This window comes from Scatophagus argus, chromosome 13 (genome assembly GCF_020382885.2).
Source record: "Scatophagus argus isolate fScaArg1 chromosome 13, fScaArg1.pri, whole genome shotgun sequence".
NCBI classification, from domain to species: domain Eukaryota; kingdom Metazoa; phylum Chordata; class Actinopteri; family Scatophagidae; genus Scatophagus; species Scatophagus argus.
In genome coordinates, this window is record NC_058505.1 from 18,966,784 (window position 1) to 18,984,620 (window position 17,837).

At 41.3% G+C, this 17,837-nt stretch overlaps 1 long non-coding RNA gene across 1 annotated transcript in view; it reads right to left on the reverse strand.

The window, feature by feature from the left end:
• Positions 1–16,611, reverse strand: part of LOC124069680 — a 91,324-nt gene extending 74,713 nt beyond the window's left edge. The window contains exon 1 of the long non-coding RNA XR_006845083.1: positions 16,080–16,611. This is a non-coding gene — a long non-coding RNA (uncharacterized LOC124069680). The remainder of the gene's footprint in view (positions 1–16,079) is intronic.
• Positions 16,612–17,837: the final 1,226 nt, after the last annotated feature.

A 17,837-nucleotide genomic window follows, 5' to 3' on the forward strand; every position in this document is an offset into this window, starting at 1 on the left:
TATACATATTTAATGAGATGGAATGAGATGTGGGTGAGGCAAGGTCAGGGGTGATACACATACACACACATAACACTTCAAACGTGCAAGCACAGCCACTCATAGACATGTTAACATATACATACATACCAAGTGAAGACGCGCACACACACGTACGCAGACTCTACAAAGGGGAGCGTGTGAAGTACAGTCTCATTAAGCAGGCTGTATGGGATTAACAACAGCAGTGACATTTGGTGGCTTGTGAGCAACCAGTCTATAAAAACAGAGGACAGGTGTGTGTGTGTGTGTGTGTGAGAGAGAGAGAGAGAGAGACAGAGAGAGATATAAATGTTTCTATATTTCCAATTTTTTTCTCTCATACTGTGTGTCACAAACACAACACACACACACTTGTACACATACACCTGGCAACCCGACATGTTTGATGGGAGAACCTTATTATTCGTCCCCTGGGTATTTTAGCTACTCTAGTTTTTTTTCCTCTGTAGTCAAAGTGATTATGTGATCCGACTTTTATTACACAGCTTTGTCCTAATACAAAGCTCCCCCTAAGGATTCCGGGTGAACGTGTGTGTTTACGTGTGCCTACCATACCTCTGTCATTTCTTTACTTTGTGCCTGTCATTCTTCTTTTTCAGTCTGACAATCCCCTTTTCCACTGCTTGCTTGCTTGCTGCCTACCTGCCGCCAACAAATACACGCAAAGCCATTCAAGCGCACCTACACACCGCGAGTGCATATGCTAAAGAGCGCACACCATCTACAATTTACTGTCCTAAGGATGGTGGATGGAAGAAGAGGCTCAGCATGCAGTGCCTGCCAAATAAGGCCGTGTAGAGGGGAAATTCTGGTTAATGAGCTGCAGAAACACAGTTCTCACCTGGCGTCAACATTGTGTGTGTAAGCATGTATGTTTCAGAGAAGAAAGAAAAGACAGACAGGCAAAAAAAAGTCAGTATCATTCTCTTGTCTTTCCTCTGATGTCTCTGTGTCACTGTGTTCTTCCTCCTCGTCTGCTCCTCTTCTGTTCTTGCTTTTTAAACTCTACTCTCATGTAGATACAAGAAAAGTAAACCATGTAGCTTCCCAATGAGTCCCTGTATGTCAGAATGGCTATTAGTGAAACAAATAATTTTAAACTACTGTTACAACTTATACTACTGCTATTAACACCATGTCCATGGCATGTCCATCTTTGGTTTAAGAGTCTTGCTGGGCAGTTTTTATTACATTTACAGTAACATAACGAGTTGTCGTCACCTCCAGCAACATCACCTTCACTTCACACTGTCTCGGTTCCACTCAGTATGAGTACAAAAATACAGGGTAAGCTAACTAAGCTGGCTAGAGTAAATACACTCAACATCGACTCGGCAGTGCGACATCATGAAATACTGAGACTGTCGAGTTATTGTACTGCATTAATTTTGTAGAAGTCATACTAGAATGTACATCGTCAGTGACTTCTGCACCTCTACTGACAAAAGAAACAATCCCATAATTTTGGCAGCAAATAAAGGGGCTTTCTCTTCCATGTACAGTTTGGGAGGGGGGGGCATTGCAAACTATACATTATTGTGCACTTGGTGTGCCATGAAAAGAACAGTGCCATAGCCAAGATTTTTTTTTTTTGACCAAACAATCATCACAACCTGACATACATGCCTCAGGCACTGTACAGCCTGGCATAGATTGTGATCAAAATTTTATTAGACACACTACACTATCCTCCTCACCCACATTTCATAAAGGACCCACTGTCTTCGCATTGGACACAAATCATATGCTACAAAATATCAATATATTTAACAGCTAAGTCCACCCTTAACCATTGTACATTAGCTGTCGTGTAATGTACGTCTTGTCATTTTGGTGCTGTATGCTATAGTCCTCAAAATCCCATTACTGGTATGCTGCTAATCAGAGTAGAAAAATACTCTCTCAACCAGGTAACACTGATGCAGTGCAGCAGTAGTGTGCTGGTGTGCAGTGTATTCATTACAGAGGTAATGCTAAAAAAACAGAGCAGATAAATAAAGACTAACACATATTGTGGCCTGATCGAGTTTTATTCCCTCCGCTTTTCCTCTCTGTCATAGCTCCTTTGCACTCTCTCCTCCCGTTTCCTCCTTTTCCTACCTACAATTTCATCATTTCTTCTCCTCTCCAGACCATTTCACACCATCTCTTTTTCTATCATATTATTCTCTTCTCCTTTTCCCATTCCCCCTCCCTTTGCTCTTTCCTTCTCTCCCTCTCCCTTGTTTCTTTCTCTCCTCTCCTCTCTCCACATCTCTTCCCTCTGTCACAGCAGCGATGATTATGACTAGTGAGCATAATGCATAGCCATGAATAGGACTGTCCAGCTGATTGTGATGTATAGTTTTTCATTACTGCTCCCCAGCCCCCGTCATTAGACGCAGGGTGGATGGGTGGAGTTGGTGTGGAGGAGAGGAGGGTGAATGTTGGCGATGGTGGTGGGGTATCTATTTATCCGCTAATTTGTAAGAAAAAAAAACCCTCCCCCTCTTGTATGGTGGCAATCAGGGGACAAGGTAATCGCCTGCACGTGCAAGAGGCCCTGACGGCCAGCACCTGATGGAGAGCTATGTGATGTCAGCCTGTTGTGTGAAAGAGAGAAACAGAAAAAAAGGAGCACAAGAGGGAGAGTGTGTGTCTAAGCTACACAATACACTTTAAAAAGTATCAATCTTATTTTATATTAAGTGAGTAAGTGAGAAAAGCTGCCAACGTGGTGAGGCAAACTCCAGTGCAAATCAACTTCTTTTCCAAAAATCAAGTTCTCAACAGAAGTCGTCCACCTTATTTCAACATCAGTTATTCTTGTTTCAGCCGTACGGAGGGCGAGTGAATTAAGTGCAAATGAATGTGAACTAAATTAACTTTAAGAGAGAAGAAAGTGTCGGTCTCTAAAGGAATTTGCTGCTGCGAGCTAGATGTAGGGATTGTTATCAATATCTCCTGCCTCAACATTTTTAGCACAAATATTTGCTGTTGTATTTATGTGATGCATCTTATTAGCCAGGAAACTATTTAGCAATAGATCAGATGGGTTGTGTTCAAAAAAAAGAAAAAAAATGCACAAAACTGAGAACTTTATCATGAGAGCTTGCTGCCAGCCATGTTGGGCCCAGCGTTAGTATTAGCCAACTGCTTTTTTGAGAGCTCTTGTTTGTTTGTACAGGTTTTAAATAACATACATGCCACAGTCTCTGTACTGCCAGAAGACACCTTTGACAGTGTTTAGGTATTTAGCCTGCTGTATAGTTTTCTTTAGTCCAGGAGATAAGTTTTAACTCACATCAAAGCTACACCTCTGCATTTAACACACAAATTCCTCTCACAGCAGTAACCCAGCTTCAAGTCCGGCCTGCGGCCCTAATAAAATTGATCATATGTTTTCAGTGCAATGTTCTGCGGGGAAACCTTGGATCCTGGCAGTCCACCCTCCCATGTGAAGACAGAAAATAAGCAATGTTAAATTATTAATTCAAAAAGAAGTTACAAGTGCATGAACTTTAGAAAAATCTCTTTCTCCTTCTTTCTTGACCATGCCTAAATTATCAGTGTCAGAATTCTTGGATGAAAAAAAACAAAAAACAAAAAAAAACTGAAAATGTCTGCACTGTGTGTAAGAAAAATAAAGTATAAGACCTTGTACAAGATGAAAATGCTGCTTAAAGTGGACAGCAGTCTGCCACCCTGATGCCAGTGCAGGACCAGCTGGCTCCTCCCAGTCTCACCCTGTCTGGTAATTAATAACCATTAGCTGTAAATGGCGAATGGCAGAAACAGAGGGAAGAGAGCGGGCTCCATTGCTTAGCCTGGGATGGCTATCTAAACACACACACACACACAAACAAATTCCTGACTGACAGAGTGGAATAAGGCGCAGACACTGCTGGAGGTGTAGCTCATCAAAAAGGTGGAGACGTGGACAGGCTAGGTGAAAAACAATTTAACGAAGGGGGATTTGTGTATCTCTCATTAATTTGTAAACACACACACACACACATAAAGACAGTGATAAAAATATGATAGCAGTTGAAGAAGTCATAGTTATGTTACTGTAATGCAAAACAGCTATTAGCGAAGCTTTAAACAAACAATGGCACCGCACAATACTATAGCATGTGTGGTTCACTGCAGCGAGAAGTGAACTACACGACTCGGAAACATTTAAAAAGACATGCCAACCTTAAAGGATAGCTTCACCATTTTTCAGCTCTTACAGTATTAGTTAGAGTCTTATTATTCTTATGGTTAAAAGAAAAATTACATTTGCCGCCAGTACAGTATGTACAGTATGTTAACTTCACACAGGATTTTAACCACACTACCTGCTCCAACAGTGCTCGGTGTTAGTTATTTCATTCATCCATTTCCTGTACCACTTATCCGATATGATGGACATACAGTTTTACAATTTATCAAAAGTCAAGTTCAAACAATTTGAACTAATGTGTAATTCACAACACATATAGGATAATGGGCAGCAATGTCAGTCTGTGGCCAGAAAGAGCATCTTAACCTTTAGTACAGTCTATATATTATTCATAATTTATGGTGCAACTTGGAATTTTAAAGCTTCTTGCATGTAAATCTTGCTGTCTAATCAGTGGTGGTCTTTTTACAAGCCTCTGACAAGAATCCTGGTGGTGACTGTCTCCCTTATTTAACTGCTTTTTTGTTTAACTGTTTTTATTTAAACGGGTTACAACATGCATATTTTCACCCACATTTAAGGTGATGAACGTGATGAATCTAAGTAGCAAAAGAAAAGTCACTGAAACAATGTCCATTATGAAGCTCTTAAAGAACCTTTCAGTTGGCTGTACATTGTAACCAGACTAGTGTCCTTACGGATGTTTATACCAGACGGTTATGTTAATGCAAGAAGCTTGACGATCTTATGGCACATTTTAAAGTGAGGGTGTATAGATTTACAGTATATAGAAGTCTGTTTCAATGTTGGAGCTCTGGGCTTTGATCAGTATTCAAATTTAAACATTAGAATAATTTTTCCCTTAACTTAAACATTATGATTATCATTTCCTAACTTGAATGAAATGCTGAAGTTGAATAAACTTATTTGTACTTCATTCATTCACCATGTGATGATATTGAAGACTGTTGTTCATGGACATGCAAGAATGATGTTACAAAACATAATCTGGGGTTTTCTCAGAGTCTACCAGTATCATTGTTCTGTCTAGAAAGTTGCTTGTGTAGTTGTTATTCCTCTACACAGCTGTGTCCTGGGGAGTCTGTGTCAGTAATCATCAGCTGAGAGGCTAAAACAAGCCGGATTATGTTGTTTTGCATGTAGGGGAAGTCTGATAGCGTGATCCAGGGAGAGATGATCACAGCTGTGGGTGAGCTGGACAAAAAAAAAAACACTGCAGGAAGCGCGACAAAGGAAGGTACGGACACGTACAGACACACACACACACAAAAAACAAGCAGGATGTCAACATGTTGTCATTAGCTGGCAACTGACTAGACAACATGCAAACAGTATGGAATGTACAGTGATAGAAGTTCTTGCTTTTATCAACTTGAAGAAATAAAATCTAACTCCAGATCCTGTCTAATATAATACTGACAATCCTTTCATGCAGGACCACCAGGACTACCATTTCCAGGTTCATTACAGCTTTACAAACACTGATGTAGAATACATGTGGTATTTGTTTTCCTGTGCAGCTGTAGGAAATGGTCCTGTCAATACAGACATGTGATTCAGACCACTCGTCATGTTTGTACTCAGTAAGAGCTTGCACGCAGGACAGGATGCAACAAACTATGAAGTAAGCTATTTAAAGTAGTGCTATGACTCATCTCAAAAATAAGACGAATTGTGCATGCAAATGCTACCAAACCTTTTTGGTATTGTGCATTTCGTGTTTATTGATAGGCGTGATGTGACATGGATGGAGAAGCGACTGACTCTGCAGCTGATGGATTTATTCCTTTTGTAATCACTTCACAAACAGCATGTGAAGCTGCTTCTAATGCTAAATGATTTGGAATAAGTGGCTTGTGGCTTTGCACATTAGATTATGAGTGCTGACCTATTATTAGGATACAATGTGTCATAAAGCACCGGCTTTGCTCTGAAAATGTTGCCCTACACTGTTGGAATGGCCAGGCCGGCGCTCAGGAATCTATTAGCCTCTGTAAATGGCTTGTTGCTTTTACACACCCTAACTCTGGAGCGCTGCCACTCGCTTTGTAATTAGTGCTGCATTTCTGCCAAGGAACCGCTGGCTCACCCTGTCCACACTCTCCCTCACACAAACACATACACTGAACAATTAGTGTCTTTTACCTGATAATGAAATTATGTAAATGGTGGGAGAGTCCAAGAGACGCTCGCTTATTCAGTGCTCACAGGTTCGGGCCCCATTACCATATTTTGGAACATCTGACTTAATTAGGAGGACGAGGAGGGTCTGGGACCCACAGAGAGGGATGAGAGAGATGAGAGAGACAAAGACTTTTAACAGCATCCACTCGCCTCATAAAGAGGTTATTAAGAGTCAAGGCTGAAGATGGCCACTAATGATGTGTTGGGGAAATTAGGCCGATCAAACATTAAAAGCCGAGGCCCCCTCCTGTGGGCAGAGAAGCGGCCAAATGGGTCAATTAGAGAGGTATTATTTCTTTCTTTCTCTCTCCCTCGCTCCCTCTCTCAAGAAAGGGAAAACAAGTGGAAGCTGATCTGCATAAAGTGTTTATCAAGACAGACATGTCCACTTAGGGGTGATCACGCTGAAATACCTCATCCAGCTAGAAGCAAATGAGGGGGAGGGGACAAAGTTGTGTATGTATGCATCTCTGCATGAGTGTGTGTGTTGTCTTAATTAACAGAAAATGTGCCCGTGTACTTCCTGACCCTGAGTCCTACCACATTGAAATTTTCCTGTCGTAGGTAAGACCAAGCGTGTTTGCATGAAGTTAGCATGCAGTACCATCTGAAGGTAAAGGCAGAGGAAGTGATAAGGGGAGCTATTAGTGGTCCTCAATCAAGCAGTAATTCAGTATCAACTGCATAATGTCTCGGTCGTAATTTAGAATAACCGAATTAACGTGCAAAGCGCTTGAAATTGCCTAAAATAAAGTACAGGCATACATCATGGGAGGAAGAGGAGAGTAATGTTCCTGGCAGAGAAATCCACTCACTATAAATTGTCGCAATATCCCTTTTCTGGTGTGTTTTTACCTCACCTCAGAGTGGCATATTTTCAATTAACTGCTGCACCCTAAATGGAGTTCAATTTTGATTTTTAAGGAAGAAATAAATTCTACTACAACCCAGGCCTTGTAGTTGGTTAAATACACTTTAGTTCTGCACTTAACTTCTGTCTCTCTACATATCTTAGCTACTTCCATCACTTTCCTCTCCTGTGTTTGAGAGGAGAGTGAGAGGGGGTAAAGAAAAAAAAAAAACCTGAGGAAGGAACTGTAATTCTTGCGCAGGGTTTGAAATAAATTAGCTCTTAGCCATTCGGGGTTAGGCTAACATATTAGAATTTTCCATCTGCTTGCTCTAAATCATCTGCGGGTCCGCTCAGCGCAAAGGGCAGGCTGCTCATCTCTCAACTCGTACGACAGATTGCATTACTGAGCAATATACCTTTATTTCCCCCCATTTAATCCTCAGCGCAGGGCCGACCAGTGCACAGCTAGAGGTAATAACACACGTAGTCATGTACGTACACAATTAAGCATGCAGAAATACAACATACAAAACATGCAGATTAAAATGTATGTCCTGTGCACAGGATGATGAATGAAACACCACAACCACACACACACACACACACTTGTATACATGCAGGAATACAGCGCTCTCAGGTGTCATTTCTAATCAGCTGATAATGTCTTTGTGTTTACCCACTGCTTTGTGTTACAGAAAGTGGTGTCAAAACAGGGTGGATGCATCTGAAACACTTAGCAAAAACCACCAGAACACCACACACACACACACGTCACTCTTTCTCTTCAAGTAGCTGGTGTCTTGCCCGTTTCTCCCTGTGCATCAGTAATCAACCTTGATGCTCGCTGCTGTTGTGGCCATTGATTTTTCTGTTCCACATGTGGGTGAAAATTGCACTTTAAGTTACCCTGAGTGTTAAATTAATAATGAAACCGCAAGAGTGCCCTCTCCTGACTTTCAATTAACACCGTCAGGATTAGAGGGGATAGATGGAGGGAGGATGCAGAGAGCGAGAGAGAGAGAGAGAGAGAGAGAGAGAAAGGGAGGGAGGAGGGATAGAGGAGAGAGAAGGACTTTCCATGACACCCACTCTCAAGGTTTGGGTTTCGATCGTCTTTGTGTCATCTTATCATGTGGGAGTTAAAAACAGGGGTGGCTCCTTCAGAGGACAGTGGCCGGGCTTCTCCAGAAAAGCTTTAGCTTTGTCTGAGAAAATGAAAATGGGGCAGGAATCCAGCTATTCCCGCTACAAAGACTGTATGACAATGCAAATACCGGAGCACGTAGCAGATTTTGAGAATATCTGGAGAGTATAATGAGAGCCAATGACAGATTAAGGAATGACAAGAGAAGAATTGTTCTCACAGAATATGGAAATATGACGTAGTTGACATTTCAGTTACTTGTGTTGGAGTGTCCCATGAGCCAGCTTTCACTTAATCAATTTTAAGTTTCAAAGCAAGGAATCCCCCTGGTTTCTCTGGTCAGGCTGTCCAGTCAAACAGACACGTGTCCACAGGAAGCCAGAGCCAGCCAACATGCAGATAAACAACACGCCAAGTCAGAGGACACAGGTGCCATACTGGCAGCGAGCCCTGCCGGACGGGCGAGTGGGTGGGCGGGCGCGCGCGCTCACACACACACACACACACACACACACAAAAAGGTGACCCTACTTTCCCATCTCTCCGTCAAGGGAAACACCTGTCTGACAGAGCTCTATTTAAGGAAAGTGGGAGCATGCAGGAGCCCACTGATCCTCTGTGTGTGTGTGTGTGTGTGTGTGTGTGTGTGTGTATTATTTCAGCGTCTATCTCTGTTGGAGGACAACAATACCAGTGTAATAATACTACTCAATTGTCAAACATTCAGACATATTGTTGACTCAGCCAATGAGCCAATCCGTCTGCTGAACCGTGGTTCAGCCAATCAAAATACAAAACAAAATGCCACTTCGGACTAGTAAATCTAGCAACTCAATTTTTTTTTGTTTGTTCGTTTTGGGGGTTTTTTTGGTTAAGCTGAAGTAGCTGGGGAGAAAACCATCTTGCTTTTTTTCTCATCTCTGTCGAGGATTGTACATGAACAGCGCAAAGAGATTTCAGATGTGAAGGGCAAGAAATCACTACAATTATTCTGGAAACAGAGTTCAGCTGGGTGGCATTAAAAACATGGTGGTAAGTTTACCACAACTATGATCGCAAGGTGGACGAGACTAAACATCACAACTAACTAAACATCACAATTAACTTTTAGCGGTAATTTCATAACCGATAATTAGCAGTGGGCAATCTTGACTGATCTTGCAGGCATCGACAATCTACTTTTCCAGTGAATTGTAGAGATGGTGATGTCTTCTTACTTGTACGCTGTCTCCCAAACACTGACTTTACTCAAGCTGGCTGACCAGGTACATTAACAGCTGTCGAATTATAATTGGAGGCCCATTTGGAGCACAACACTGACATTCACACGTTCTGCAAGAATGTTTCAATTAAACATTCGTTTAAATATTCGGCTTGATTGTAAACCCCTACTGCTAATAAATAAAATTATTTGTATTAAGGTAAGAAAAAAAAATAACTTTAGGCAAGGAAATTTATGACCTGCTTGAAAATAAAAAAAGCGTTAACACAGAACCGTTTTAATTGAGCATCTCACTCCCTCAAACTCATGATGTCACAGAGCCAGAGGGGGAAAAGGGCAATATAGTGTTGACAAGATTAGTCAATTAATAGATTACCTGATTGAAGCAGCATTTGCTGGTTTCGGCCTCTCAAATGGGATGATTATCCGATTTGTTTCTCGTTTCATATTATTGGAAAAAGAATGCCTCAGGGTTTTAGGACCCTGGATGCATGGCAAAATAAGCCATTTGGAGATGTATCTGGGAACTTGGGATGAGTATTTGTATTTTCCGATGTTTAATAAACTGAACAATTTGACAAAAAAAGGAATTCACAGGTTAAATCCATAAAGAAACCAACCATTAGTGGCAGACCAATCTGTCTCTGGTGGCTGGTTCTTCTTGGTGGAGAAGTTTGCTGCTAGTCTGCTACTCTCCTGTATCACTTCCTGTGCAATTGGATTACAGTATTGGCACATTAAAGAATTAAGAATAATTTAGCACAGGAATCAAAAACACTGGCCAGTTTATTAGATAAAAGATAAATCATTTCCTGTTTATTAGCTTATTATATGATTTTAGTGTTTCATGTCAAAAAAAAAAAAACTTCTTCCATCACATTAATGTAATACGATCATCAGAAACAGTATTTTAAAACATTTAATTTTCCCTTTTTCTGCGTTGCACAGAACACAGAAAAGTGTCCGTTTTGGTTTATGTTTCATATTTATTGGTTTTACTTTATTCTCCTCGGACAGTTTAGTCTAGCAAAGTGATGACAGGAAAATGCACCACACACTGTCAACACACTCCCAGTCTCTCATTTATTCAGGTGCTTCCTGTATTTCCTTTATTTTGAAAATTTACCTGAGTGTTGTGATGTTTTCAGGAAGTGCTGTGTTATGATGACTGACCGTGATACTGCAGGTGTAGGAAAAGTCACACTGAAGTTCAGTGCAGTTGTGCACACACACACACACACACACACACAGAGGTGCGAGTGTTGTGAGTTTTTTTGGTTTCAAAAGAGTGCAGTCTGGTCTCAGACCTCTGTCTGTCTCTAATCCCTTCCTCTTCCTAATTTTGCATGTGCACACACACACGTGTGCATGTACACATGCAGTGCAGTGCCAGGTGTGATGTGTGTCTGTTGTTGTTCTCTTGATGTACTCCACAGCCAGTGTGTTCAGATCATCCTGGCTAATAACTTCCTGTTTCCTGTTTCTGACTCTGCTACTTCCTGCCCGCTGAGCCATGCGGATCCAAGTCCAGAGAAACACAACTGATATGTCACAGTCTCTCAAATGGATGTGCATTCTCACAATATACCTGGGACCTTTCCCCCTTCGCATCCGCACAGAGCACACATCCTTGTGTTGTTGTAATTGAATTATACACGGATGGAGATCCACAGAGTCCATTAAACTGAGGATGTTACATGGGATCTGTGTACTTTTGCAGTTGGAGCTGGAGAGGGGGGGAGTAATTCTGTACAGGAAAGCCAGACATAGCAAAGCTTTCTTTGCTTATCACAATTTCATCACTTAGTTATACTACAGTCAGGCCCTCTCCTCCTCTCCTACTTTGAGTTGGTTTATATCTTTTCAAAGGGAAAAGGGCTAATGGAATAGTTCTGGCTGACTACAAGTGCAAGTACAAATAATACTACTGGTTTGAATGTTTATGATTATGGGGATCTCCAATAAACAGGTGAGATAAAATAAAATTAAAGATGGGATAGGCACTATTATACAATCTGCCCTCAGTTCACCACCTCACTATATCTGCATCACCAATTTTCCATCTGCAAAATGATTATACACATGGGTCAAACTGAAAAGAAAGTCCACACATTTACTTTTGAGGTTTATTTTTTGATATATAAATGCTAATATATACTTAGAAAGTGATCTATGCAAATTCATTTGCATAAGCAACAGTTATAAAAGAAGTGCCTAAATCATCAGTAATCAGCCCTACAGTCATAGTGCTTGTTTTCAAAGTTAAAAACATGAACTAGGCACCTATACTGAGTTTTAACTACGAGTGGTGTGAGGTTAAAATACATTCTACTACTCATATCCTTACATACATTCACCAGTCATTAAACTAGTCAGCATCATCACGAACAGCGAATCAACACGGCTCTCTTGTTGTTGCATTGCAGTCCAGTCGCTGGATGTGGACAAAGACAAAGAGAGAGCTCAACAGGATGTTTACACCACCTGTGTCCCCCCTCCCTCCTTCACCTCACCCATTATGCACTCACCCCGCTCGCCTCCTTCCACCTCCTCACCCTCTCCTCGAATTTGCTCCCCTTTTCTTGTGCTGTGATCATCATCTTCCTCAATTCCTACCTTTCTCCACCCGTAATCTGCTCTATTTTCCCAGCCCTGCTCAAACGCCTTATTCAGCTTGTTAACAGCTCACTACAGTCATAGGAAATAGCATGACGTTGAGCTAATGTCAGCTTCCTGTTTGACATATTCATACAATGTTTTGACGCTGGTCAAGGTGAAACCCGTAAATGCTGCCAGACAGAGCAGGACACAAACATCAGGGGTTAACTAGAGGTTGTACCATGGATCACAGAGGCTAAAAAGCACATCCTCTGTATTAATTCCAGACAATGACGCTGGTTTAAAATGCAACTGACGGCATCAACGCCCTGTGACTTCCTCACTCTGTCAGTTGCTTTCCCGTCTTTCTCTGTGGTAGGTTTGCCAATAAAATAAAAATGCTTTTCTGAGTTTTGACTTTTCTCATAAAAAGATTTGCTTTAAGCGGGTTTTACAGATGTCTGCAAAGAGTGAGGGAGCAGTCTTATTTTGCAGTGGCCTATCATGTATATTTTGCAATATACATGATATGATGCAAAATGGGAGTGTAACTAAATGTGGGTTAATATCATGTTAATATCATCAGTGAAGTGGGAGTGAATGTTCATTCTTTGTTCTCACTGGTCCTGACGAGGCCCGCTGACTGTGGCTGCTCTCACGCATCATTCACTAATGAGTGAGTGACATCTGCTGGGGGTCTGTGTGACAGAGCGCTGTCACCCCGCCTGACACTGGGATAACATGTGCATCCATCCATCTGCCCGTCCCTCTGTCAAACCAGCCATGTTGCTAAAAGCAAACGGCCGTAAGTCACATCAGAAAAATGATTCTCCTGTGAGACTGAAAATAAATAAATGCGAGGATAATAAATGATAAGAAGAACACATGTTCCATTTTTAGAATCGGTAGGACCACAGGAGTCGCACCTGGTTTGAGACATCTCCCTCGCTCGCCTCACTCATAAAGTCACAGTGCTTCTGCTTGCATCAGCACTCCACCTCATAACAATTTGTGAGCGGTGGATTATGAGCTCCTTCCACACTGTGAGCCTCCCACTGGTGTCCTGACACCTGATATCTTCACTTTCCCCTCCCTTCAGGCCAGCTGATGGACGATACCAACTGATGGGTGACAATGTCTCCCGTGTGCAGAAAATTTGGATAATTTACTGTAAAATGGTGCAAATTTTCACCGGCTCATACCCTCATGTGCTTTTTGGAGTTACATGGTTTCTGAAGGACATAAATGCCGCTTATACCTCACAGCTACATCTCTGTAGAAAATACTGTCAGAAATAAAATGTTAAAAATATAAGTTTGTCTCTTCAGTATGACTGACAACACTGCCTTGCTTAGATTCTGACATGGAGTGGTTTTCTCCATCACCTGAACTTTATGCACATAACAGAGAAATAAAACACAAGATAAGGTGAGTGGCAACCGATGGCAATAAATTATCCAAGTTATCTTTGTAGCTGTTATTTCAGAAAGCCCCTGAACAAGACACTGAACCCCCACCAGCTTCTTAGCTGCAGCTCTGTATCTGAACCTGACCTCTGAGCTCCCTGTGAGGAACATGACATTTTCTCATCTCGCTCCACAATTTAAATTTCACATCACACTTAGCTCTGTTAAACAACACTTTATAGCGTGATGGAGAGCTGTGAAAAGAATGAGAGGTGGAGGAGGTGGAGGGGTGGGAGATGACAGAGGAGAAAAGAGAAGACGCAGAGGAGTAACGAGATGAGCACAGGAAGAGAGGAAGGGAGGGATGAAAAGTGGTGGCTAGAGGAGTGAGGAGGACTGGAGATGGATGTTTTTTTTTTTCCTCCACTTAAAAGGCATGCAATATTTAAGGAAGACGTAACCCACTGAGAAAGGACTGCATTAATGACTTGGACCCTCAACCTTTAACTAAGGTCTCAATTTGAATTTATTTATTTACTGATTTATTTTTTAAATACTGGTTCTAAGCTAACTGTGACCAACAAACTGAGAGTTGTCTTTTTCAACTGAAAAATACAAATTTCAGTGCTCTCTGGTGGACAAACTATGTACTAGAGAGAGCTGCTTGATTATGGCCAAAAAAAAAAAAAAAACAACTTTTTAACAGGGAATTCCCTTCAGTTCTTTCATTTCCTTTGCAATCCATCTGAAAAACTAATAAATACCCTATGATAATCATATATAAGAATTTAATATATAATATAATAAAGACTTTAGTACAGAATGTGTACTACAGCATTTTTACTTGGGATCTCATAGTTTAAAAAGGACTGCTGAAACGTAAACTTTTGCACCTTTTTTGCCTCACCAACCACTGGTGTCACAGCACAGACACACACACACACACACATCAAAATCCAAGCAGCGGCCAGTTTGACTGCGTCATTAAATGAAATATGAGTGAGCTCATAAGGCTGAGCTTTTCTCATGACCGTAAGACAAAACGGATTAATGAAAATTAATCCACTGCCCTACCCTATTCAAAACATAGGAAAACAATTTCTTGACATTTTATTGGCCTACACACACACACAAATTCATCTGCAAAAAGCGAATGTAAGATGATTTCTCAGTCGTGCCTGATGCCAAAATGAGTGTATTCACTCATAGCCTTTTGCTTAGGAAACCAAAAAGAGAAGACAAACAACAGAAATGATAAAACACAGATGTGATGAAAATTTCATTCTGAATTTTTCAATTTCTTACATTAAAAACAACATTCTTTGGTAACAAACTTTTTACTTCTTCACAGCATCCATGAATTCACAGTCCCTACGTCAAACTGCATCAACCATCACAGTTATTGTTAAAGGTTAAGAGCTACACTCCGGTCCTTTAAAAGTGTTAAGGCTCCAGTGCACATGAAAATCCCCTCAGTGCATAAACGACCACGCAAATGTGCGAGTCCAGTTGGAAAAATACCAAAATTGCCTTCAGCTGAATAAATTCCTAAAATGCAAAGCAGGCAAGAGACTGACAAAGAAAATGAGGAAACTGGAGGTGAGGTGATTGGGGAGGGCTTGTTTTGCTTCCCAGGTCCTCCCTCCTGACATACACGCTGAACACAAATATCATTCATTAACAGTAATGTGCCATCTTAACTCTGATGGATGGGGAACAGGCCCACAGCCACACACTCACTCTCTCTCTTACACACACACACACACAGAGCTATAAAACACACAGAGACAATTTAAAGACAGACCTGCTGGAGAGCTGGGATGGCTGACTATCAGTCTCTCTTTCACACACACACATACGCATACAAGCAGACACAAACACATTCACACACACAGAAGCCTGGAGCTCAGGTGTACTGTGCAAATGAAGACCTTTCCTACAGCTGGCAACCTTTGATGGCTCTATGATTCCTCTGCTGCTCACTAGCACTCCTCAGAGGAAAGAGGAGATGAGAGAGAGAGACGAAAGAGTGACCAGCACAAACAGAGAGAAGGAGAGACGCACGAGTCAAAGAAAGACAGTTTTTAAGCTTCAAGGTAGACAGCAGCTATGAAGCATCCACAAGTGTCTTTGGTTTTTAAATGAACTGTTTTTAATCATTACTGCAGCCTTTCTGAGCCTTCACCTCAGGTGATTTAAACAAAGCACACCCTTTCTGAGCAGGCCAACTGCCATAGTTTAGTCCATACTGTAGCACAGCTTCAAACCATGCCACAACCTGAGCACCACACCTCCTCACAGGCCACTTATCACCAATGAAAAGGTAGGACAGCTAATGTTTTCAGTGTTAAACCTGGAGAACTGGCCAACATTTCCGTGACGTTGAGCATCTGTCACAGATGCTTACGTCACATAATGACAAACAATAGCTAACCACACAAACTCGTTTGAAGTTCACTGACCTTCGTGCTGGAAAAGGTTTTCAGGAACCACTTCCAAACGCTTCCCACTGATCTTGACTTGACACCACAGGTAACTCAAGCGTCCCAGTTCTCTCCTGTCCTCCTTCTCAGTTTCTGTTCTCAGTCCTTTCAGCACCTGCTTCTCAGGAAATCTTCGGCTGCTGCCAGCAAAGTTACCTAGCAAAGACCCAGTAGCTCGTGCCCTTAGCAGCACAGAATAACCTGCTAACTATCCCGGCCGTTTCACCCGTAAGTGTCTTCTTCTGCTTTCACCGACGTGAGAAAACGTTTCCGTTCGCACTTCACAGTTTAGCAGCAAAGGAAAATTGTTAATTAATCATCCCAACTCCACCTGGCCTTCTTCCGGTAGACTGGACGTGATCTCTCTTAGCACTTCATCTTTTCACCGCCCATTGGCATTCAGTACATGCAGTGAAGAGATACGAAAGACAAGGTGTGTTGTTATTATAATTTATTAAATCACATTGGTAACCTCAGTAATATGATAATGTGTTTCCATAGCTGTATATTGAGTAATATTGAGTAATCCAACCACTATAGACATAAGTATTCGGACATTTATTATTGAATTCAGGCGCGGATGGGGCTGTTTTTCAGGGGTTGGGCTCGGCCCCTTACTTCCGGTGAAGGGAAATCTTAATGCTTCAGCATACTAAGCATTACTCAATGCTGTCAATAAAGAAATTTGGTGGAGAAATTCTGAAGTCAGCCTAAAATTATACATCATTTATACTTCTGTTTGGTAATCATCGTGCTAGCTGTAGTTTAAAAAAATTGACAAAATTATTAAATTCAACAAACGTTCAAATCCTATTAGCTATGGATGATAAACCCCAGGAATGCATATCATTTGTTCATAAAGGCTCATGAAAGAAAACCTCAGATAAACTCCATTGAGTTACAGATGGTGGAACAAAAGTTAGCTTGGATATCTTGAAATATTCTTCTTGGCTTGTAAATCAATCTAATATGTAAGCCTCAAGCTGGCTAGAGTAATTAAACCCCAAATTTAATATATCTAGCGCTTTATTTGCAATCCACAGGCATCTTAATTCTCCCGCTCCTGACAGTGCAGTCATACAGCTGACTTGAGTCAGTCTTGTCCAGTGACATGAAACATTTGCAAGTCAAAAGCATGAGACGTTTTCGAGTACAAGTGATTTAAAACACAAGCCATTAAAGCCATTAAAATGCTTTACTATGGTCTCAACTGTTTTTGTCTCAGTTCATCCCAATTGGCAATTAACAACTTGACAGTGACATACTGCTGCACATATATACTTGAAATACCTCTTTGCTACGTAGTGTGTAAATTAGAATGTGAAGTCTGTCTTATCAACCTTACCTAACACCAAAATAAATAAAATAATGAATAAATAAATTACCATTTGCCTGCTTTTGCCAGGGATATGCTAATAAGGTTACCGGTCAGTTATTCCACTTTTCCTAATACATTTTCTCAATTTGATCCCTGGTCCAACATCCCATCACCTGCTGCCTATTCAGATGATAATATTAAGAGATGAGAAAAAGGGAGAGAGAGAGAGAGAGAGATTCAAATGATGAAATTAGAGGAGAGGGATGGTTAGAGAGATGGCTGCTGTCACCGTTATGCGTCTATGACACCTCAATGTGCAATAGTCATTTGTGCGCATGTGGTTTTCTGTGTGTGTGTGTGTGTGTGTGTGTGTGTGTGTGTAGTAATATGAGAATTGATGCTGAGGGCTGACCTCTTCT